The 26,259-nt window shown below is 40.0% G+C and overlaps 1 protein-coding gene across 5 annotated transcripts in view; it reads right to left on the bottom strand.

Annotated features, from left to right (window-relative positions):
• The window catches only part of FUT9 (fucosyltransferase 9), a 112,895-nt gene that overhangs the window by 46,897 nt on the left and 39,739 nt on the right, over window positions 1–26,259 (bottom strand). The window contains exon 2 of one of the 5 annotated variants that reach the window (XR_012157799.1): window positions 13,917–14,004. The exons of the other annotated variants lie outside the window; for them this stretch is intronic. The gene's annotated coding sequence lies outside the window, so the exon portion shown is untranslated. Of the gene's footprint in view, window positions 1–13,916; window positions 14,005–26,259 lie in introns of those variants that run through there. 5 annotated transcript variants of the gene reach the window in all.

The raw sequence follows: 26,259 nt of genomic DNA, 5'->3' as shown, positions 1-26,259 counted from the left end.
GTCAGATGACAGGATACTGGGTTAGATGGACCTTTGGTCTGACCCAGTATGGCCGTTTTTATGTTCTTGATATCCAAAGAAATATCTAATACCTTTTTGATTAGTGCTATATGGTATAAATGTAAAATATAGTTTGTTATATTGGGCCTGTTGGCCTTCATCTTGTGTAATCATTTATGCTAATATAAAGTGGCTTTGAAATGCTACAAACTCAGAATGGTATAGGGTTTGTGACAGGGTCAGGCCGGATGGCTACAGGAGAGTAATCCTATTGGGATCCGGGAAGTGGGCGGGCAGCCTAAGAGGGGGATTCACGGGACCTGGACACCAAATAAATCCGGTGGACAACTAATGAAATAACAGGGACAGGAGTGCGGTCAAAGGATCAAACGAAGGGAACCGGATGGGGACACCGAGCAGAGAACCCCGGACAGCACCCACTGCTCCTCAAAGGCGTCAAGGGACTCAGTGGATACCGCCCGGAGGAACTCTGCCCGGATACGTGAACGGACAGAGGATCGGAAATAGGCCCCAGAGTCACAGGAGACTCCAATCGGCCAACAGGAAAGTAACAGAAGGCAGATATATTAGCCCCAGGTTAAGTAGGTCCCTTTTCCCTCGGTAAGGTAACAGGGAAGGTTCCAGAACAATCAGGAACCTTCTGGAGACAATTAAGACAGACATGCTGATTAGAACACCTGCAGCCAATCAAGAAGCTGGTAGAATCTATTAAAGCAGGCTAATCAGAGCACCTGGGTTTAAAAAGGAGCTCACTTCAGTTTGTGGTGCGCATGTAAGGAGCTGGGAGCAAGAGGTGCTAGGAGCTGAGAGTGAGAACGCATACTGTTGGAGGACTGAGGAGTACAAGCATTATCAGACACCGGGAGGAAGATCCTGTGGTGAGGATAAAGAAGGAACATGCTAAAGGGTAACCAACAGAGAAAGAAACCACTCACCCAGCAAAATTAAATCTTATTGGGTATACTGTAATGTACTCTATATATGATTGTTCTTTTCTGTTGTTCTTGCTGTTTGATTCCAGTGCAGTGACAACTATAAACAGTTCTTAGTAAAACTGAACGCTGCAAATGTACCATATTTGACTGCATATATTTTGACAAATAAATCCTTTATTCAAATTAAATGTATCAACATTCATGCGCTGTGCAATATTTTACTATTAATCATAGTTATTGTTCTGCAATATCACCAGTATTTTATAAATAATTCAACTTCAGCCATCCATGTAGATTACAAAAATAATGTACAGTTTAGATATAACTTTGGGATCAATACTTCTGAGACTGTAGAATCCTATCTTTGTATGAATATGACATGAAGTAAGCTAGTAAACCATGACTGGATGTGCTATGAAGTTTTATTCACTGTTTCATTCCAGTCTAGTTGAAATCTCTGAATCATTCTGATATCTAAAATTTGGTCTCACCCCAATTACTGCCTGATATGGAAAAGAAAATCAACTTGCTCCCAGAGAAGCCTATGGCAAATCTCATTTGCTTCAGTGGTGCAGCATCAAGTTCTAGTGGCTTTACAGTAATAAGTATCTATTCAAAATCATCAACATTTCAGTTGACCTTAACTCGTTAAGAGATATTCTCCATAGACATATGTGTAATGTAACAACGTGTGCTGTTTGGATATGAAAGCAACGTGTGTTTGGTAATAATGTGTTGTCTGAACATGAAAAAGTATGAGGCTGGTGTTTACATTGTGTATTTGAGTGTGTCTCTGAGGAATTGGGCTGTCTGTGAACTGTGGCTGATTATATGTGGGTAGTTATGATTTTAAGGTGGGAAGGCATGTAACTTAAAGCTGGTGTGGATGTGACTGTTGGTTTAAATGATAATTTTCTGAAATTTTAGTGATTATGTGGGAATAGGGGTGCCTATGGGGATAGGTGGTGTGGATTTCCATGGGGAGGGCATAAATGGTACTAGTAGGAATGAAGAAGCCAGTACAGGTAAGAGTCAGTGTGAGTATAGGATTATTAAAGGAGGAATGAGACTTGCCTCCTGCAGCATCAGTGAATGGAAGTAGCTGATGGATCTGAGGCCATGTCTTTATTAAGATGAGGATCAAAATAATAAAGTCCCATGATTCTTCTCCTGGCATCTGTTCATTTTGCCAGCACAATTTTTGAACTGCAGTCAAGCAGCATGGAGGACCTAGCATTAAGTACTATGATCATGGCAGTCATTAACACTAACAGCATGATGTATATGCATTTTGAGCTGTGCAGCCAGAGCCTATGCAGAAGTAACTCCTTCTTCTCCTCCATCATTAAACATATTGCTACAACAGCAGCAGCATTATGAAACAGAGCCCAATTCATCTGCCTTTTCATAAGGAACTGCCTTTTTCCCTTCAGCGTCCTGTGGGATGGAATGTAATTAGGTTGATTGAAATGGTGGTCCCGGTATGGTGTATTCTCTACATTGTGCAAGACATTGGAATGCTGCGGCACAGTGCTTGACCTTTGGAGTAAATGGTGCTCTGCATAGCTGCTTGCCTCTTCAATGACTGCATCATGTCCTTTTCAGAGCAATGCACTCGCTCTCAAGGGCTATCCTGTCCCTTTCAATCTTCTGAGAATGTCTCAGGAAACCTTCCCTCCACAGCTCTGTCTTCATGGCCCTCTATTGTGATGAATTGAATATTTCATGGAACAGATTATCTCAAGATTTACCCCACTCTGCTTCTGAGATTTGACAACCTCTCTGCAGGCAATAACTTCCTTCTTTGCACATTACAGGTGCTGTGGGAAATCAGAACACACACAAGTACTTATTGTCCCACTCCTCATAGTCTCCATGACAACCACAAGAAAACATTTCTCTTCCCACAATTTTGGAATGCCACTTCCATCTTCTCTTCCTACTCAGTAGTTCCTTTCTGTGTGGTAAGACATTATCTAATGTACTCCAATTTATTATTTGGGCGGGGGGGGGGGGGGAGAAGCAGGGTGGGTGGCTTTATGGGTGCCTATGATTTTTTCTAACATTGTTTGCAAGGTTGGATGCCTCTTCTATATGGGAAGCAGTGAGCAAGTTAGTAATTGCATGTGCACCTCTGCAGGCTTTCTAGATATTGGAGGATACAATCCTGAGACAAGTATCAGAGGGGTAGCGGTGTTAGTCTGTAGCCACAAAAACAATGAGAAGTCTGGTGGCACCACAAGTCACCAGGAGACAGAGCAAGGTCCTGTTCAAAAAGGCTTTGCACAAACCAGAAAGGTATGCATCACTGCTATTTACCAGGATGGTTTACCCACAACAGGTTACATGAGTGGAAAGGGAACACTTATTACAGGGGCACCACAGACAGCTGCTTTGCCATCCAATGCTCATATCAAAATTGAGCATTATCTTTGCCTTAAGTTCTCTCTTGTGAACTGCAAAATTAATAGAATTCTACATCCAAGTGCATTACAAGTGTCTTAAAATATCTATGCATTCAGATATGCCTCTGTAGCCTGATTTGGGGCATTGACATCATGAACTCTAAACTTCTGTAAAAGCTAAGTGCACTAATGAAACTGTGAGCCAATGTACCTTTTCTAATGATTCTTTTAATCTTTCTGGAGCTACAATCAAGGTGACATATGCAATGTGTTGCTTTTTTTTTTCCTTTTTTTTTTTTTAACTCTCATGGTGCTGATAGACTAAGCAAAGGAGGCAGTGGGGTGGGGACCATGCTGGCTAAGGAGGGAGGAAGAGAAAGAGAAGGAAGCAGCCTGTTAAGGGGTGAGAAGAGGGCTGGGATGCAGAAAAGGTGGCTGATGTTTGTGAGAGTTCACATTGCAAAAAAATTGTAAAGGTTTAATTGTCCAGCGTGGATGTCATTTTGAGTAAGATGCGGGGGCACCATCATGGCTACAGGGTGAAGAGAGGTGAGCAGGAAGCACATTGGTATGGGAGGGGGATTTAGACATGAAAAGGGTTGCTGGCGGTTGTTGGATTTGTGGGATTAGATAAAGCATCATATTTGGCCGCAGTAAGTCTCTGGTGTGGACTCCATGTATAGCTTGCTGGGGTGGGGATGAGGGGGGTGTTTAAATGCCAAGAAGGTGAAGGGAGGCTCAGCCTTCTTCCCAACATAGCACTGGACAGCACCGACCCAGAAAAACTAGTTTAAATCTCCCTATAGAGTTGTATACTATAGAATATGATACCTACCGCCACAGCTCCTCTCTACAGCAATGTCAGGCAGGGTGCTGACAGAGTTCTCCTCCACAGCTGTTTCTGGATGGCTCTCCACAGGGGGTTCTTGTGGATTGTCCACATCTGCCATGTCATAGAATTCCTGGCTGTCCTCTTGGTTGGACCCTATGGCATGTGAGGGGTCAGAGGAGCAGTCGGAGGTTTGTTGAGTGCTTGCCATTCTCTCTGCAGCACTATCTCCCACAGCCACTTTGGGTTCAGTGGTAGCACCACTTGCAAACATGAGGTCCAATTCCTCATAATATGGGTAGGTCGTGGGAGCATTACCAGAGGTCCTGTTATGATCTCTTGTCCTCTGGTACTTCCATTGGAGCTTCTGTATTATGACTCAGCTCCAGGAACGTTTCAGCCTTCAGTTTCTTTGAAAGTACCCTGTAGATGTTTGTAGTCTAATGATTCTTATCCAGATGGTATTGGGTATGCCTGTCTCAGAAGAGGGCAATCAAGTCCAGCACCTCTGCAGGGGTCCACACAGAAGCATGTGTGTGCATGGGCATAAAAGTGCTGTTATAATGGGCATGTGAACACACTACCGCCTGGCATCAAAATGCCTACCTGCATTTAAACAGACAGGTTTTATCCCTCCAGAGCAGTGGCGGGAAGACAGGTACCCAGACAGGTTGACCTGCTTGTGAAGCACTGCAGTGTGGGATACTAGTTGGAGGACTGCCAGCAGCATAGTAGTTAGAGAGAACTCACCCTAAAGTGGAGTTATTCCTTTTCCAAGGAGGAATGCATACATTGCATGTTCTACTAGCATGGATATAAATAACAGTGGAGATAATGAGGCCCTGCTTAGGCAAGTGAAGACATGACTGTACCCTACATGGCTTTCTGCACACCCCAGCAGTGCCTCTCCCATCTACACTGCTATTTTTAGCAGTGCAGCATCCTGCTGCCTCCCCACTGCCAGAGTCTTTCCACACCACAGGGAAAGACTCCAGAAGCAGCAAAAGGCTCTGGCATAGGGGAGGCAACAGGCAAAGGCTCTGGCAGCTCCTTTCAGTAGGGAAAGGCTCCAGCAGCAGGGAGCTGATGGAGTCTCTCCACTGCAGGGAAAGATTCTGGCAGCAGGGAAAGGCTCTGGCAATGGGAGGTAGCAGGAAAAGCTCCCCTCTGCCAGAGCCTTTCACTGCTGTGTGTAACTATACACCGCAGTGAGGATACAGCCTATTTTCCACCACAAGTGGCATGCAGCACAGACATACCTTATGATGCAAATTGATCACTTTGAAAACAGGTTCTGACACAAGGCACTTTAAGGTAGAGTAGCTACAGTTAGTGAGATGTATCATCTCCATGCAGAGAAGACATGAAAAGTTTCTTCTTTTGAGTGAAGGCCCTGTGCTTAAGTGCTTTGCTGCATTGGGACCTAAATTAGGTTATGATGACAGAAGGGAATAGCAGTTTTCATATTGGCTTGCAGAGTCTGAAAAGTAGCCTCTCTTTTGTTTGTGGTACTATGGATGGCTAGCTCAGAGGAGGAAGAATTGATAACCTCAAGTATTCAAAGTAACCTGCCCTCAAATTCATAAGATTTGTTTAGATATGAGGTTTAAATGATGTGATTGTAAAAACATTAACAGCTAGGCTACAGCACTCCCATAAAGCAGCACTCATGCTAGAGCAATGGTGGGATCACTTCAGAAAATTCTCAGTGTAGACAAAGCCTTAGGGTGTGGGCTTTTGGATTACAAATAAATATGTCAGAAATGCTAGCTGAACTATGTTGAATTCTATTGAGCAATTCCATAGCATGCTGGATCCACTTGTATACTCAATGCCGCTGGCTGCACACCAAATTGCAGATCTTCTTAATCATGAGGATAAATGCACAGCATCAAACTTTTCTACAACAGGAATATAGAGATCATCATGATGCCAACAACATGACAACCAGTGTTAAAATGAAATCTTCTTGCCCCACACAGATGGTGCCTTCACTTTCCAGATTAGCTAAATTCAGTTAGCGAATCTGAACAATTGTTCCAGACAGCAAATGGTTGGCTGGCAATTTAAATGAATTCCTGTAATTTCCTCCATAAACCCCTTTGTAAATAGAGGGAAAGACCTCAAACCTCCTCAACATTATATTTCCACGTGTAACTCCTACTTCACTTGCTGAACAAGATAAAATGAGATTTATTGTTCCACCAGGGCAGTAATAAAGCCCAAATTTTCAAAATAACCATACATTTTGGATGCCTGCATTTATAGATGTCCAACCTTGGTCCTGATTTTCTGGAGTGTTGAATACCCATACTGGTTTTATTTGGAGCTGTTGGTACCATACAGGGTGTCTCAAATAGGATACTCAAAGTATGAGGCTCCTAAACTCACTGGCAACTTTTGAAAATCTTAGCCTAAGTGTATTATCATCAGTGCTATACTTTTCAATGCTCTCTCTCGTGGATTACTACTTCACAATATTAGTTTTTTTTCCATATTGTGACAAAAGTTCCTCCTCTGACTTTGTGGGTCCTGAGCTTATTGGAGGATTTTGCTCGCCTCAGAGATTCACGGCAGCCCTCAGTTCGGCCACTTTCATGGCTTAAATCTGCCGTTCACTCAGATAACCTCATCACTGGCCAGCATGGGGAAGGAAAAAAAAAAAAAGCAAGAACAATCCCCGCAGTTTCTGCTGATCCACCAGGTGGGTCGGGGACCAGCTCAGAGAACTTCACCTCTGGTGGAAGCTCCTGTGTTGGGTCAGGAGTTGGTAGGTTTGGGGGGGACCCGGGCCCGCCCTCTACCCTGGGTTCCAGCCAAGGGCCATGTGGACTGCAGCGCTCTAGAGTGCCTTCTGGAACAACTGAACGACAGCTACAATTCCTTGGGCTACTTCCCCTTGGCCTCCTCCCAACACCTTCCTTTGTCCTCACCACAGGACTTTCCTCCTGATGGCTGTTAATGCTTGTACTCCTCAGTCCTCCAGCAGCACGTCCTCTCACTCCCGCTCCTTATGTGCACACCTCACTAACTGGAGTGACAACCTGTTTAAATCAGGTGTCCTGATTAGCCTTAATTCTAGAAGCTTCCCAATTAGCTACAGGTGTTGTCCTAATTAGTCTGCCTGCCTTAATTAGTTCTAGAAAGTTCCTGAGTATTCTAGAATAGGCCCTGTTATCTTACCCAGGGAAAAGGGACCTGCTTAACCTGGAACTAATGTATATACCTTCGACCACATTCTTGTAGCCAGCTGGCCTGACCCTGTCACAATATCTATTCAGATTTTCCTAATGATTAATTTATTTATAAAGTCCACCAAAACATAAGATTCCCTAGACACATGTTCAATTTTTAAAAACACTTCACAATCACATTGAAGAGGATTGCCACAGAGGCTGTATACACTGTTGATTGGTAAAGCTGGTGGGCTTTTTGGCATGTGGAAAAAATTGGGAAAATCATGGTTATGTCTGGGTGTGGGGTCAGTCTCAGTATTAGCTATAAAAGACCCAAAAACCACAGCATTTTTTTTTCAAATCTATCAACATTTATAAACTGAGTAAATGTAATATGTGTTCAAATAGGGAAAACCCATATTTCACATACATGGCTAGATTCTCTCTTGCACAGAGTGAAGCAGGGGCCCAAACAAAGGAGGGGCACTAGGGAGTCAGTCCCAGCCCTGACACAGTTTATAGCTACTTCTGGACTTTTATATAGGAGTGCTTTAATGGACCCTATGCCAGTGAAAGACTGTTCTCTGATCCCACATGTCACTTACTGCAAGAGGGGCGGAAGAGGCAGCATTGCAGGGCCTGCCTGTGGCCCAGATGCATCGGCAGAGAGTTCCCCTATGCCAGGGGAATTCTCTGTTGGGTATTTGCAGACGGATTGCGACCCCTTTGCTTCACTTCAGGCTACAGCCTCTTGCCCAGAAAGTTAACACATTTCTTATAAAGATGATATTAAGTGATGTTCTGAGAAAGCATGTTATAAGTTACATGGTTTTTATAGATCTCCTGTCATCTCTGAACACATCTTCAGATAAAGAAAATGAACACTGTGGAGAAGCACTGTTTGCAGGAAGGATTTAGGAAGTAAATATTACATCCAGGTCACTCATTTAACATTCGGAAGATTTTCTCAACTATCAGGGCTACATTTGATGAAGCCATATGCAGTTTTTCTTGTTAAAAAAAGGTAAAGGAACTCCATAGTGGTCCACTAAGCAGCCAAAAACTTTCTTGAAAATTGTGAAAAGCATGAAATCCTCTATAAACCATGACAGTATGACAAATAGCTAAGCTTAGTGATTGGTGACAAGCCAGTCAAGCACAATATAATCTCCCCCTCACATACAGACATTATTCTACAGGTAATCCAAAATGATGCAATCATAGATTAGGTTGGTTTTCTGAAGACTTTTCAGCCTAAAGCTCAACCTATTTTCTTCACCAAAAATCAAAGGTAGCGGTAATTTACAGTACCAAGTGTTCAGAAAAAAAAAAAATCAAAGAAGGGTACACATAGCTAGTTTCCCCCTGAATACAACAGAAGAAATATAATTAGATCTAGTCCATATCATAGCCAATGCATGACGGTTCCCTGAATCTCGGTTTTCCACAGAACTGTGCTTATTGTATAATGGAACATTGAAGACACTATTCTATTCGCCAGAGAAACTTCTACATTTTTTAAACCCCCCCCCCCCCCAACATCTATACAAGGACTTTAAGGCTATGCTGCTCTTCTTAACTGTGTTTTTTTTTGTTTCGCTTGCTACTGCATATTCTCCTCTGCTGTGCATAATCCTGAGGAATCAGGACACAACTTCTCTATGAACCGTCCAGTTAGAGGGCCACAACAGTTCTCTTCAACACACTCCAGGGATAGAGACATGGCATTTAGCATCTGACCACATGTAAATATATTGGTTCTAACTCTGTAGTTCATACTTGACAAGAACTATTCATTTCAAGGGGAGTTTTATTTAAGTAATTTGGTCCATTCTAAAGAACAGCTACATTATTGGCTTGATAATATATTTCTAATTACTCATTACCTGCATGTTTTCTCATTATGAAATCCAGCTTTTTCTATGTTTTACAGAGATGCAAAAACCCCACTTAGGTTCATAATACCTGGCATCTCCCGAAGAGCTTATGAGAACCCATCAAAAGGGCAGAAAACGATGGGTCATGGAGCACCTATAATACAGAACTGTACAACTATAATACCTATGCAACTATAATACAGAAATGAAAATATTTACTGTAAATAAATCTTTTCTACATTGCAGATTTTATAAAAATCAGCAAAAAATGTACTGTGGATATTTCAAGCAACAGGTAAACACAACAACAAACAGCAGCACTCATCTGTAGAGGGCATGGGAATGTGAAAATAAATTAAGGTGATTCTATAACCAGCCTCTTTTGTTATAAAATAAATAGTTCTGTGATAATACATTCTCCAGTACTTTCTCTGGTTTAATAAGGCTTCCACCAATTACCTTGAGAAACTACTCTACAGTTTAATCTCACTTTTAAAAATTATTTTCTGCTACTCAGTTCATTTACTTTAATGTCACCCTTTTACTCTTAATATAAATCCTCGGCGTATTCTAAATGATTCCGGGTTTTTTGGTATTTACATCCTCTTAATATATTTAGATGGCTACTGTAACTGCTTCTCATTCTTTTCATTATTTGAAAAAGCCATATGCAGTTTTTAGTCTTAATAAATCATCTTTCCAGTCCCTTAATCATTTAGGTTGATTTTCTCCAAATTCCTTTCAATTTGTTGTCAGTTTTTTTTGGTATTAAGGAATTCACGACTGACTGTATTACAGTATCTTAGCTGTGGTGTCACCATTGCATCAGAAAATGGACTTGTCATCTTGGTCCTTCACATATTGCCTTTATACATGCAGCCTACAGCTGCAATGGCTTTTTAAAAAAAGCATGCTTTGCAACTTCCCATCTAATTTGCAGCTCATACATCTCTTTTCATATTACAGTTTTCCAAGAATTACCTTCTTACTGAGCAATCTTGCAAGGTTGAATCTCATCTGTTGTCTCACAAGATCCTGTTTTTAAATTGTTCTGTCCCTCTTGTCAATAGCAACCCATTCCCATCTGTGAGGTAGATTAATCTACTTCCAAATCTTTAATAGAACTATTAAATAAGATTACAGTTAACAATTCCTGAAGCAGTAGACTGTAAACTTCCCCAAAATACACATTTTTTATTATCCTTTAGTTTTGGTTCATTAGAAGTTTAATTATCTGGATTGAAAACCTATCATGACAAAGATAGTAAACATCTTGCCCTGTATTTTCTACATTGTTTTTCTGTAGGTTTTCAGCCTGATTATTATACCTTTTTAACATATGCTGAATAGAGCAAAAAGCTTTAAGACTGAAAAATAAGCAAAAACTTCCTTAGACTAACTTACATGGAGGTCAAAGTTCATTTGGACCAGACACAATGTCAGAGAGAACAAATTCTTCCACTGACAGGGTAATGACTTTTCTTTTGCTAATTTCTATGTAGATATTAGCATTGTACAGATTCCCACAATATACTGAAATCTCTCTACAGAAATCCTGTCATCCTGCCCTATAGCAGGTGTACTTCTAAGCAGCTCTTAATCCACACATCACTGATACAGTGGACCAGAACAAGCTTGTAGCATTTCACTTGCACTCCTATAAATCATCTATCTGAATCATAATGGCTCCTTCAAAGCTGACATGATTTCAGTGATGGTTATGACTGTACATCATGGTAAGAGTGTAATTTAAAATAACCCCCTTGCTGGTACAGTAGCCACTTTTACTGTTCTTTGAGATTTCTTGCCAAACATAGAAACAAAACAAAAACAGCCTAGGCTAAGGTCATGCCAATGTGTTCTGCACTGAAACAGCTGAGATATTGTATTCTAAATTGGCAGTCACAATGAAAACAAGAATAAACTATCTTGAGCTAATTTAAAGATATTTATTCAGTTTCAAAACAGGTGTTTGTTAGATTTTAGCTGTTTTCATGTACCTTCACTTAAATTTCATGTACTATATGGTTCTGATTAATAAAAAACGATATTGTTTTGGTGCAGATGTACCAAGGAAATTGAATCAGTTTTCACCAAACAGCATCCTGTATGTAAAAGCCAACTAAGGAATACAAGAGTTATTAGAATTCTAGTGACCTTTCAGCCACAGACTGCACGGAAATCCCAAGAGCTATTTTACAGCTAAATTAAAGATAGCACATAATATGCAAGGTCAGATTGTGCTCTTCTTCACAGAGTTTCTCTGCATCAGATACTAATTCGTAATTTTATTCATAAAGAAAAATGTCACTTCTCTGTGCATCAACATGTGGTTGAGGTTTATGAAAGTAAGGAATAAGGAATTCCAAACCACAATTAAATACTGGCCTAAAAATACCCCTATTTATTGTTCACAGAAGCTGCGGATGCAAATTGACATCATATTGAACAAGAGATTATATAAGAACTTGAATGTGAGATGTGGTGATCCCTTTCATCTCCCTCTGACATTCACTCATCCTCCATCACTGGTTTAGTAATCTTGTCATAGTATTCTGAATGAGTGCAAAGTTGCTGAGAGGGAGCCTTATATATCTTCAGTCCAAATGTTCAAAACCACTAGGATTAGGATCAAAGCAAGAACACTAAACAGAAAATAAAGGAAGGTAAAAGGAAATCCTGACTAAGCCAATGAGAAGGAAATCCAAGGAAAAGAAAGCATTCACTGATCCCATACAGCAACACGATTAAGTCATACCCATAAAAAAGCCAATCTCATGACAGTAATTGTTTCCAATTCCTTGAACAAAGCATCCAAAACTGAACCTATAACATTCTAGCCCAAGGCGTAAAAAAATAATAAATATCCAGACTTGGATCTAGAAGACTGAAGCCCAGAATAGAGACACCCAATTACCTTTTATGTGGAGACTACTGGAAACTCTGTATGCAATGGACTGATGATGATGATTGAAACAAACTTGTCAGGTCACATGTACTTGACAGCTCAGTTTCCATCCGATCTGTAGTAATCATTATTTGTTTCCAAACTAGCAGTCCAGCAACAGACATTGACCACTTCATAGATTTTCTTTTAAAGGCCAAGAGATCACTGTGATCATTTAGTCTGAACTCCTTCATGACAGAGGCCACAGAATTTTGCTCCGTAATTTCTGCATCGAGTCCAATACTTAGTGATTGAACTAGCTCATATTTTTATATTTTTAGAAACTAATACTGATTTTAAAATTTCAAGTGATGGAGAATCCACCTCTTGTCTTCATAAGCTGTTCTGGTGGTTAGTTACCCCCACTAGTAAAAAAAAAAAAAAAAATTGTACCTTATTTCCAGTTTGAATTTGTCTAGCTATTGGATCTAGTTATGGATTTGCCTACTACATTAAACAGCTCTCTACTATCAGATATGTTCTCTCTGTATTGGTACATACAGACTTTGATCTTCTCCCTGATAAATTAAATAGATTAAGCTCCTTAAGTATTTCAGTGCAAGGCATGCCTTCTGCTCTTTGAATCATTCTTGTGCTTTTCTCTGACCATTCTCCAATTTTTCAGCATCCTGTTTAGAAGTGTGGACACCAGAACTGGAGACAGTATTTCAGCTGTGGACTCAACAGCTGCAATCACAGGGAATCTAAAATCCCTAGTCCTACTTCATATTCACTTCAAGAGGTCAAAAGGAACTGAAAGGGGCCAGATGCACTCTGTCTTCTCCAAGACCTCTCCGTGAGAGTACTAAAACAGGAGAATAGAGTTTATATAGATCAAAGTAAACAGCTGGCATTTTTTGAGATTTGTCTGATGACTCTGAACACTAATCATTATGGAAAATAACCTACCTGAAAACCTATCCTAATGACACCTAAAGATGACCAGGTACTTTGGAATTCTTTCTTACTGTCAGAGCAGGAAGCAGCTCTATTGAACACTTTGTGGCAGGCAGGTAGATTCTTTTCTTTCCCTACCTGTAACTGGGATCTTAAAAAGTTCTAAAATAAAATAAAGTATCATAATCAAAACAATATCTTCCTATAAAGTGGGCAGAAATGTGGATTAACTATTCTGATCATGGCTTGCCTGTCATAAAACAAAATATAAAGCTAGGCTTAGAACTTTTTTAACAGATCCCCAGAGAAAGGTAGTGGCCAATTTATTTTAACAATACTCCCCCTTACATATGAAAAATAATCCTAATTCATGAGGCACAAAAACTTTTTTTCAGACCTGGAAGTGAGATTTTTATATTTGCCCTTCTCTGTGTTAGTCAGGTAATTTATCTACAGTTATAAGTATGGATGACAGGTTTCAGTACTTGCAGACTAGATGACCATTCATAAAAGCCACATAACTAATTGATGCTCTCACATAGGGTAGAATTTTTCATTAAGTGCTTAGATGACCTAACTGCTCCCATTGAAGTCAATGGGAGTTTTATCATTGATGTCAACTGAAACAGAGGTAGCCAAAAATTGAATGCTTTCAAAAATCCCAATTAAAGTTGCTTGGCTTCTTACATGTTTTTGTCCATGTGTTAGGATGGCATGTGTTCCAACTCACCAGAGGTTATGCCAGTTTCACTTGTACACAGGAGCCAACCAAAACTTGGCAGCATATGTCATGCACAAGTGCCATCTCTTCTTCTGGAAGTCCTTTCCCTGTGAAAGCAGTGTCACACTGTTGTCACACGCCTCTTTACAACTAATTGCACCTAACTTCTTCTGCTGTTAGTGGTGAAATAGAACATCTGAAAATGGAGGAAGGGATTATTTTTTTTTTTTTTAAACAAAGCATTACATGACTAATAACTAAGACTAATACCAGTTAGCTCAAATGACTTAAATGAAAGACTGGATAGGTCAGAAGACTGAGAACGAGATACTGAGTTATTCATCTACAGGTCACCAGCATAATCTCACCCATATTGGTATTGACCAAAAGCCCTTTTACTTGGACAGCTACTGAATGGCATATGTTCCATTCACCTCCACCAGAGGTACTTATATGGCCTCCATTACCATAGTAGTTGAGTATTTCACAATTTTAAAATGGATTTATCCTCACAACACTCCTAGAAATAGAGAGATACTCTACTCTTATCCCCATTTTACAGAATGGAGGCACACAGAAGCTAGCTGACTTGTCCAAGGCCAGACACAAGGTCTCTGGCAGAGCAGGGAATTGAACCTGGATCTCCTGAGTTCTAGGCTACTGCTCTAACCCCTGGACTTTCCTTCTTCGCTAAGGAATTTTTAGTAGTCTGCATCAAATTTTCAATTAATATGTTACCATTTTAGAAAAACCTCTACCTTCAGAATTAGCATCCTTGGTAGCTGTCTAAACAGAAAGGAAAAAGATTAAAAGAGCACAGAAATCTAACATTATTTAGATTGCAGTAAGTACATTCCAGACTCAGGGTCAGACATAGCCCTTGCCCTGAAGGGCATACAATCTAAAATGGCAAAGACAGATGAAAGGTCGAGGAAAGAGATAGGACACATAAAAATGACTGCAGTGATAACTACATCTTATTAAAATTACGTGTGTCTTTTAACATAGACATGCCCCCCACCTCTTGCCCCTGAGCTTCTTCCACAGCAGTGCCTAGCTTCAGGTCCAGTACCTTCACCCCCTTCCTGACCAACATGTGGCTCCTATCACCCTGCAGATATGATCAATTCACTCACAATATAAATAAATACACTAAATAGGCAGATAGGTTAATTAGCTAATTTCCTATAGGTGTCATGGAACAAATGGGTTTTAAGAGGAACACGTGATGGCTTTGTGGACCAGCTCTGGAAGGGTGTTCTGTCCATAAAAGATGGCAAAGAATTGTGCAGAGACAGTTGTGGGCCTAGAAGACAAAAAAGGCTTTGAGATTGTCATCACTGACTAGCAACGGCGATGACGGAAAACCTTATAGGAGACAAGAACGGCTGTGTGCACTGGGTTGTGAGGTCAGGATGCTTCCTCTTTCTCAGAAGATCCCAGGAGTCTGGGAGGAAGTGGTCCTGCTTGACAAACCCCACAAAGATAGATGATGAGACGATTCTTGAACACCACTGGAAAGGAGCCAACAGGAAGTAGTGAAACAGAGGAGGTGGTCACTGTGCTGCTTCGAGGACACCAACTGTTAGCAGGAGGAACCCAGAATGCAGCTGAATTTCTGCAGCTCTGAACAATGTGCAGTTTTCAAGAAAAGCTTTCCCTTCTGTGGGCTTTTTGAACAGGAGAACAGAAAATAGCTGTAAGTCTCGAGACATTTATCTCCATTCCCTCCAAAGTCTTTCCTCTAAGTAGCCCCTGAGCAATTAGTACATTAGTAAATTTAAGTCGTAAATAATCAGTGAACCTTTCATTTCCATGATTTGCATACATAGATTCACAAACCCTTGAAGAACCCTTTCCTTTCTTACTTTAACTTTCCAGTCATACCATCTGGCTCTGCATGAGGGTAACTTAAATCATTCATTTTCCTTCTTATGCTGACCTTGAGTTGACTTCTTAAAATTTCACACAGATGACTAAATGTAACTGCAGTTATTTTCAGATATTCTAATATCTTTAATTGCAAAAATTTCAGCCCTATTCCTTTTTAAAGTTCATGCAAGAGGTTTTATTTTCAAATGTGTCCATGTGAAATTTTTCTATTTCTTTTGCTTGTGCAATTACTATACTACTATTGTGCATTTAAATCAGGTATGTTCACAGTAGAAATGAGTGAATAATAGAATTTTTAGTTTGGAGGCAAACTGAAATATCTGGGGTAGGGGAGGAAATCTGGTTTTTTTGGGGGGGGAAAAATCTGGTTTTTGAACCATTTTTTCCACATTGAATTGAAAAATTCAAATAAAATTTTAATTTTGAATCAACCAATACATTTTGAATGGTCTCTAAATGATTTTTTGTTTGTTTTCAGTTGACCAAAATATTTCAGTTGATTCTAACCGCTGCATGCACCCCCCCTCTTTTTTTTCCTTCATTTTGATCCACCCATTTTGGGTATTTTCACCTTTTTGGTGCATGTGTTATTTATTTATTGAAATTTGAAATCCAAACACTGTTTCAAATTGAAAAGTTGAAAAAAAAATTCAAAACGGTCAAAATGAAACTGTAAGATTCCACCCAAATTTTGTAAATTGTTTTAGGCCCCCTTAAATGCATTTTTTGGCAAAAAGAAAAAACAATTTGTAAAAAAAAAAGTCACTCACTTGTATGGCCATTTGTATGTGAATGACATGTCCATTTGTGGCATTATCCTACAACTGCGGCAAGAGCATACACACGTCGCTCAAAATCAAGTCTGTAGTGTTAGCAGTGACTAACGCTCCAAGAGCTCAAATGCATAAAGCACCATTCCACTGCTTCATACTATGTTGGGAAGTTCCTGAATCTTTGCCATATGCTGATGAGATCCAAATTCAGTAGGCCTGTAAAATTACTGAATAAAATTCAAATGGCATGTGGATATTTTGTCTCAATGACTGAGTGTGCATTGTCATTTATACTCACAAGATATTATAAATTAATTGAAAGACCATCTGAAAGCCCTCAGATAATTTTCAGAACACTTGTGTAGCAATACAGCTGTCCCTGGCACTCTGCAAAGATATTTTAATTTGGAATTTTAATTGTCCCTATTAATTATACTTCATTAAAATTGAAAAGGAAATATATGGCCATATGCTCTGCTTATTGACACCACTGGACCAACCTACCAAAGTCAGCAGGATGTACAGGGGGTAAGTCATTGCTGAATCTCACACAAACCCAGTATCTTACTTTTCCCGAAGTATGTCAATTTAGGGCAAAGAAACAGCACATTTCCAGCAGTTGTCACATGCAAAACCAAAGCCATAAAATACAGACCCACGCATACTATGTTAGCCATTAATATTCATATTTTTGCATAAGATTCCATGAAAAATGTTAGAGGATGCATCCCCTAAACCAGCAGTTCCTCTGTCTGCACATATATCAGGGGATCTCCTGGAGATAAAAGGCATCTCTGAAGGTCCCCTGTCTCTGCACTGCTGCCCCTCTTTCTCCAACTTCCCTAAGCCCTTGAAGCAAAGCACAGCTCCTGTAGGAGTCATGTTGCCTGGGGCTTCCTCAGCTCTGGCTCCCACTAGACTAGCATCTCTCAGAGCTAAGATTCCACAGTCCTGAAGGGAAAGCGGTGTAAATTACTGGAGACTTCATCTGCAAGTCTTGTCACTGATTCGTCTGCAGAGTTCTTGGGTTGGGGGTGATGGATAATGGGGCAATCCTTGGGAGATTTGGAGTTTTTTGGCCAAAATTTATTTTTCACTGAAAAATGCAGATTCAGGTTCATTGAAATATTTTGTGAATTTGTGTCAATTCTACCGAATTGTTTCAGTCAAAACTAAAAAAAAAAGTCACCATTTTCCCCAGGGCAGAGCCCTAACCATGGGGCTATAGAGTGTGTGTGTATAGTTTAAAAAAAAACAAAAACAAAAAACCCACTGTCTCTGACCCAGTGACTATTTTGGCATTTTATATAAAGTGGAACAGCTTCAAAAGGAGATTAGGAGAAAGCCCCTCCTTAGAATAGCCAGTAGCCCGGTGGTTAGGCCACTCCGCTAGGAAACAGTGAGACCTGGAGTCAAAGTTCCTTCTCCAGAGTGGGAATCTGAACCTAGGTAACTAATGTCCCAAGGAAATGCACTAACCATTGGGCTTTTGGATATAAGGGCAGTGGTAAGGGCACCCTGACCTTGGTTTTGTGAATCTAGTCCCTTAGAGAGATTAAAATGTCTGAAACAAAATGTTCCATTCAGCCTGAAAAAAAAAATTTCCCCACTTCTTTGATTTGTGGAAAAAAAATTGATTTTAGGTCATCCTGAACCAAATTATATTGTTTTTTCCCCTGGAACTGCCAGTGATCTGGAAAAAAAAAAACAAAAACGTATTCACACAACTCTACTGGCAGCCCCCTCTCTCTGTCTATGGAGGGAAAACTCCCAGAGTGGGTGGCCGGGGGGGGGGTGGGGGAAGGGGACAAGGGGAAACAGGCTGCAGAGCCAGCACTTCCCACTTACGCTTTCCTCCAGCTGGAATCCATGGGAAGACCACTCTCCATTTACAAGAGCGGAGGGAAAAATTTTGACAATTAAAGATTAAGTTTAAAAAAAAAAAAAACTTTTATTTTTATATAGGACACCAAGAGCCAAAGAGAGAGGTGGTTGTGTCCAGTGGGTAGAGTACTGGTCTGGAAATCTGGAGACCTGAGTTCCTATTCCTGGCTTTGCCACAGAACTGCTGTAACCTTGGGCAAGTTACTTTACTACTTCCCCTCTGTTTCCCCTCTCATTCTTTGTCAGTCTTGTTTATTTAGATTGTAAGTTCTTTGAGGGCAGGGACTGTCTCTTACTCTGCATTTGTATAGCATCTAGCATAGTGAGATCCTGGCCATGATTAGGCCTTATAGACATTACTGTAATACTACTAATAGAGAATTAATCCAATCGAGTCAAAACCACCAGAATGGATGTTAAGGGACCTCACTGTAAATTATGTATAAAATTCTATTCAGAAATATGCTGAGTTCATTAGTATTTTATACCAGCCGAAAAGTATAAGTGCTTCCCAGCAGACATAGAAAAAACAGTCCCTGCCCTAAAGATTTTGTAGTCTAAACTGGAGAAGTAATTTACAAGTAAAGGTGAGACACAGGGAGGGAGGAGGGTGACAGATACAACAACAAGAGATTGGGAATGTTCAGTCTAGACCTACGCGTGTTTTGGTGGTTCTGTGATTTTTAGGGCTTGAATTTATACCGTAAGAAAGGGAAAGCATAGAATGGTGAAAGTTTTTGATTCACTTCTTGTGAGCATTGTGGAAGACATTTTTGTTACAGTATTATAAACTCTTTGAGGGCAGCAAAACCTGGTTCTTATGCTGTCAACAGTATCAAAAACAGGAGTTATACTGAGCGTAAGTGGGTGGGTCTGCAGAAGAGGTAATACAGCCTGGAGCTCTGTTTCTTTTCCTAATTAATCTGCATAGAACTGGTGTGTGGGGAGTGGAAGAGAAGGGGTGCAATGCAGATTATCTTCTCCTAATCCAAATCCACCCCATGCAGAGGAAGCACACACTTCCTTCAGGCACTGATGCAATCATACCATTCTTGCTGGGCTCTCTCTCATGGTATTTTTAAGGTAGGTAAGGGGATTTAAGAGGTTAGGAAGGGGAGAGATGACTAGCTGAGGCAGATATGTTCCTGAGGTTGAAATCAGTGTACACTGTAAAAGGTCAGGAAAATAAAATATTGTGAACAATCTTTATCATGTATTTCATTAGGCTTTCACAAAACATGATTAAACTTAGCTATGTATTATTCAATGGACAGGACTATGTACTGGTTAAGGTTTCAAGTTTTAAAAATCAGGGTTGGGGGTTAAGGTAGAAAAAAAGCTGGACATTTGGGGGAAAAAAAGCACAAAAACAGCATTATATTTCACTTGCTTAAACCAAAAAATTGAAAAACATTTCATTTTAAATTACCACGGAAAAGGCTGAGGCCAAACAAGAGACAGCTTAGCCCAAAGAAATATTTAGAAATTATTCATGCCTGAAAAGCAATGTTCAGAATGAAATGTTCTGCTCAGTATTAACTACTAAGCTGCTCATGCAATACTATAAAACCAACTAAGGTTCATGGAAGCTCCTGTACTTTATTGTTTTTGGTTAGTCCAAGAAGAGATATGACATACAGAATATAAAATGGATTTATCCTTTACTAAAACCAAGGAGAGACCCTACAACATGCAATCAATCTACTCTAAACAGAAGACAGAAGAGAAATGAATCTTGAGCGACTAGAACACACCATGCACAGGACTGCTTTAAATTTGGTGCCGGACTGTAGAAATCCCAAGTTTCCCGTTAACTCTCATTTGTTTGCCTCAACTAAGCAGGAGATTAATATTTAAAAAGTAAGCATGCATAGGAGTACTTTCCCCATATCTCTGGCAATCATATAACAAAACTGGTTGACAAGGCCCAACTGTGTTTTCAATAATTTTTCTCAGAAGTTATCAGCACCCTGGAGAAAGACTGAGAAAAATGAGCAAAGGAGAAAGAGAGAAAACAGCACAGGAGGATGGGGAGGACGGAAGAAGACAGACGGACAAAAGAATGGAGAGTAGGAAAAACCAGAAGGAATGGAGGAGAGAGCGCGATAATGAAAATATCAGAGAAAAAGGAAGAAGAAAACGTTTAAGAATGTTACCGTCTTGGTTTTTATTTTTTCCTTCCCTTCGCTTAATAATGAGCCTTGAATGGGGACCTCAGATGTAGGAGAATAATTTTATTTTTTTCAAGGCAGCTTTACAACATTATTATTTTTACAACACAATAGGTATGAAGGATACTACTAAAATAATGGGTGCAGGGACCTCTCTTTAATCTAAGTGACATTTGAGAGAAATACAGGAGAAAAGAATTAAGCTTAGCACCTCAAGCTGATCCCAAACCTAATTCTTCCAGGACCTGATCATGCCTTCGATGGAAGTTGAGGACATTTACGTGATAAGGTCCTCATTTACCAGCACTAAGTAATTTAATTCTAACCTAGCTGTCTGCATATTGTACTGATTCCTATGTATTTGGAGTGTGTAAGAACAGGGTAATATCCAAATAACCCTGTTTACTGAATATATACAACACACAAAGCTTAGCTATTTACAGTGTGACTCTGGTTGGGTCCTGCTGGCTTTTGAAACATAAAACACAGAAACCACCACTAGAGGCTCAAACTATTTAAAGGAATACTACCCTATTCTTGTACACTACAGTATTTAACTTGCATTAAGAAACAGAAGCAGAAACAGACCAAACTGTCTAACTTGGAATGCATCTCATTATACCACATGGAATCAGAGAGAGACAGTATGCACAAAATATTTTTTTCTTTAAAAACAAAGATTGTAGGATATTCACTCATCAAAAACATCAGAAGATGAATGAATCTGTGAAACAAATCAATTTGAAAGAAAGACAAATTAGAGGTATTTTAAGGTGTCTTTGAAGGTCCCCTATTGCCTATTTCCTTCCCCTGTTCGGGTCCTGTTCCATGCTAACCCTCCTCACAGCAAAACAATGCTGAAAGTAGTTGATTCTGGAAGGCATTAATGCTGCACCAAGTGTCAGTTACAGGAATTCACTCAAGAGCTATGCAAAAGGCCCTGATCAGTCTCAAGGACTCTGAGCATAATTGAATGCTACCAGAACTCCATTGTAGCCAAAGGAAAAGTTAATTTTAAAGGTGAATGGCAAATCAGTTACAAAATAAAATCCCTTCCCTTGAATGGTACAATATATGCTGAATTCTCCCAATATCCCAACTAAAAAGCATTCATTTGTTTAATTTTTAATTCCTAGGTACTGCATGTCCATCCTCATTCTAATCTCCTTAGAGCTTCTACTCTGATGCGACATGCCAGCAAGCACTATACTGGTGGAATCACATCAGCTGCAAGAGTTCTTTGGAGTAGGGTGCTGCTGATGGCTTTAAGCAAGTTCTGGGCTGTTTTAAAAACACTCTATATTGTCTGCATTTTTTATTTTACAATGGGATATAAGGTATTAAATGTGAATTGCAAAGAAAAAAAGTTATGCACTTCAGTTCTTCTTTGTCTTGTGTAAAACATCCTAAGCAATGAAAACAGTATTCTTTTAATGTTCTTTTTGGTGGATAAATAATCTAATTTTAATAAGGGATCCCTTTTAATCTTGGGTCTAACTTTAAGTCTCTGCACCAAAATTAAGTGTGTAGGTTAATGTCCCTCCAATTGGATCTTAATGACATGCACTCCATTTTTTTCATTTAGATCACTGCATTCCTTAACGAATCAATAAATCATTCAGATCCCTAGGGAATAAACTATTAAACCAAAATCTAGTTGGCTACCAGAAAGGGAAACTTGAGTGTTCAATCTGATAGTAGAAATGGATGCCTTCCAACAATTAATGCACAAATCTACTCCAAAACCATATTGGTGATAAGACTTCACAAACTGCTAGGGTGATATCATTCATTCATGACAGTATGTGTTCTCCCATTCTCATTTATTTTATCCCAGCTGTTTATTTTAGCGGATACAAGTGAAACCTATCCTACACTGCCATCTCAATAGTCCATCAGCTTGAGTAATAATTACATGTTGTTTTATCAAGTACCAGCTGATTATTATGAATACCACATCCCAGAATGTGCCACACAGACTAGTAAAAAAAAAAAAAAAAAAAAAAGGACAGCACCTCTTGCCCTGAAGAACTTACAATCTAAATGGAGATATGATAAAATGAGGGAATACAAAACAGGGGTAGGAGACAGGGTTCTTAATCAGCCTGGGCTTTTCCCCACAGCCCCAGCCCTCTCCCAGGGCTGGCCTCAGCCCTGTCAGGGTCAGAGCAGGTAACCACCCCGCTACAGTTATGAATACAAAATTGGGCTAGCTCAGAGGTATAGCACATATGGTTTTGTTTTAGGATTAATGTGAATAATGGGGATAGGCAAACTTTACACTGAAATGGGGATAAGATACATAGTAGAGAGGAGGTGATGAGGTCTGGAAGAGGACTAGGAACATGGCTCAAAAAGAAAACTAGGGTAACAAACTGGTGAAATAGCAAACACTTAAATGACAAATTCTGCTTGAAGAAATATGTCCGCTGTGAAGAATGGAAGGGAGTAAAGGCAGGTCTGCTGGGGAATGTGTGTGTGTGTGTGTGTGTGTATGAAGGGATGGGGTAGCGGGTAACAGTTTTGTCCTGGTTGGAGACACGGGCCTATATTCACCCAGGGTACCAAGGCTTCCATTCCACAGCAGCAGCAGCCGCCAAAAAGAGGCTGACATGAATGCTGGAGTCCAAAATGGGAAGACCAAAATGTCCTACTGATGGACTAAAGGGAAAAGCAGGAAGAAATTAGATATATATTATATAGTTTTAAAAGAAAATCAAGCACAGGATTAAGGCCTGAGACATTCACTTGTAGGAAAAAAAGAGACAGTAGGTTGTGCACCCCATTTTCCTTCATGAGAATCTAATTCATTCATTAAGTATAGAGCTCCACCCTATAAGTCTCAAAATGTGCACCACAGACTTTTTAAATGCATGCTACAGATATGAAAGGAGACAGGCAACAACAACAAAATAACAGAGTAGGGAGTTTGGAAAGGTACGGGATTCTTCTGCTGATCATCTATAAAGTTTTCTACAGCACTTCACTTTTAGGATTTTGCACTTCTGATATAAATAAGTTAGACAAATAAAAAGCAAGATAACACCAGCTTTCTTCAGAACAGAGGTAAAATTAGGTCTCAAATGTGTGATATCACACTTCATGAGACACAGGTAAGAGGTAGGACTAGAAGGCACTGCCATTTATCTGTTTGTGATCTGGATTTTTGCTTTGTAAAGTGGGGCATCAAATCCATCTGTTCCACTGTTTTCAAGCTCTCTGGGTTAAATCTTTGCCCCAATGGGAGTTTTACCAGTGACTTAAAAGGAAGTTGGGATTTCACCCTTTGTTCCTGTGTAGGTTGCAAGTTTTATTTTGTGACCAATCCTGCACATGAACTATTCCCTCCTCCCCCAACACACACACACTTTCTGATGAAGTCCAATCTATTATGTTGTAATCCATATAGGTTTCCATAAGCAAATTAGGGAAATGTAGTCTAGATGAAATTACTATAATGTAGTTAGACAACTGGTTGAAAGACCGCACTCAAAGAGTAGTTATCAATGATACACTGTCACATTGGGAGGGTGTATTTAGTGGGATCCTGCCGGGGTCAGTCTTGGTCCAATGCTATTCAATATTTTCACTAATGATTTGGATAATGGAGCGAAGAGTATGCTTACAAAATCTGTGGATGACACCAAGTTGGGAGATGTTGCAATCATTTTGGAGGACAGGATTAGAATTCAAAATGACCTTGACAAATTGAAGAACTGGTCTGATATCAACAAGATGAAATTCAATCAATACAAATGCAAAGTACTTCACTTACAAAGGAAAAATCAAATGCACAACTACAACAACATAGGGAATAACTGGCTTGGTGGCAATGTGGAAGAAAAGGATATGGGGGTTATTGTAGATCACAAATTGAATATGAGTCAACAATGTGAAAGGCTAATATCATTCTGAGCTGGATTAACAGGCGTATTGTATGCAAGACCTGGGAGGTAACTGTCCTGCTCAACTCCGCATTGGTGAGGCCTCAGCTGGAGTACTGCATCCAATTCTGGGTGCCATACTTTAGGAAAGATGTGGACAAATGAGAGAGAGTCCAAAGGAGAGCAACAAAAAATAATAAAAAGTTTAGGAAGCCTGACCTGTGAAGAAATGTTTAAAAGATTGGGCATGTTTCCTGTTGAGAAAAGAAGACTGAGAAGGGACCTGACAAGAGTCTTCAAATATGTTAAGGGCTGTTACAAAGAGGATGGTGATCAATTGTTCTCCATGTCCACTATTGGTAGGGCTTAATTTGCAGCAAGGGACATTTAGATTTGATAGTAGGAAAAACTTCCTAGCTATAAGGGTATTTAAGGTCCTGAATAATCTTTCAAGGGAGATTCTAGAAACCGCATCATTAGAGATTTTTAAGAACAGTTGGACAAACACCTGTCAGTGAGGTCTAGGTTTATTTGGTCCTGCCTTAGTGCAAGAGGCTGGACTTGATGACCTCGCAAGGTCCCTTCCAGCCCTACATGTCTATGATTTTAATGAATATTCTGTTGGAAGCCAGCATCATAACTGGAGAACAAATGTGCTCATGGTAGTCCATGCTGCGGAGGAGACATGCTGCATCATTCTGTACTAGTTGGAGTTTCCTAAGGACTGAAGGCTTCATACTCAGGAATATCATTGCTGTAGCCAGACAGGAGGTGACAAAAAAGCATGTATAACTGAGGTCAGATCATCATCTACCAGTATGGGAAGGAGTCTCCTACCCAACTGGAGATGGTAGAAAATGTTACTCAGGGATGCAGCTGTGGGGAATTCAGGAGCACTTCTAAATTATGAACTGAACTGACCAATTGTGAGTGCATGTACTTTCAACCAAAGAAGACTGTGAACAACTTTAAGTGCTTTCAGTCTCACCAGTATATCTTCCCACTTGCTCAGCTTCAGCTTCAACCAGGTGTTTTTCATCCATAAGTTAATGCTGCCCAAGCACTGGACCATCTAGCAGTGTGATCCTATGTGATATGACTAAATTCAGATAAGACTGATTGGTTTGGGGAAACAGCCAGATAATATGGTGAGGATGACATTCCACCCACCTTGTTCTGGATGAATGTCTACCATTTGTTAATTGAGTTTTCAGTCTAGAGGTACAGTTAAACCCCCAAAGGCTACTAAAGTATCGTATAGAAGCAGTGACCAGGAATACTATTTTCATCTGTGCCTGGGGAGATGACTCCATTTCTTTCTGGCATGGACCTTGATACCACTATTCATGTCTTTGTCGCCTTAAGGCTGATTACTGCAATGCTCACTACATGAGGCTACACCTTAAAACCATCCAGACACCGAATATGGTGAGGAATGTGGCAGCTCACATGGTAAGCAGTGCATCTATTCCATTCTATTTTATATAGGTTCTTCTACTGCACTTGTCATCTTAGTATCTAAGCACCTTCCAGTACTTAAGCAACATGACTGCACATCTGTCATGTGTTTGTTCACTCATCCTCTTGTCTGGGGGAGCATGATGGAGTGTTTTATTTTGGAATTGTATATATATTCACACATACACGCACGTGTTTATGTTAGAGAAGGCAAGGTGAAACAAGTGGACCTTCACTTAGAAAGGAAGCTGGTGAGTTTTGTGTTGGTCCTTAGTTCCTAGGGGATTTGGGCAAGTCTCCAAGAAAGTTCTGTCTCCTGCACAGATGAGCTTTCCCCTTTATGCAGAGAATTCCATTGTGCCAGAGGAGTAAAGTTGTCAACCACAAT

The sequence above is a fragment of the Lepidochelys kempii genome, chromosome 3, assembly GCF_965140265.1.
Source record: "Lepidochelys kempii isolate rLepKem1 chromosome 3, rLepKem1.hap2, whole genome shotgun sequence".
NCBI classification, from domain to species: domain Eukaryota; kingdom Metazoa; phylum Chordata; order Testudines; family Cheloniidae; genus Lepidochelys; species Lepidochelys kempii.
Note: the sequence above shows the minus strand (reverse complement) of the source record. Positions and strands in the feature narration are given on the sequence as shown.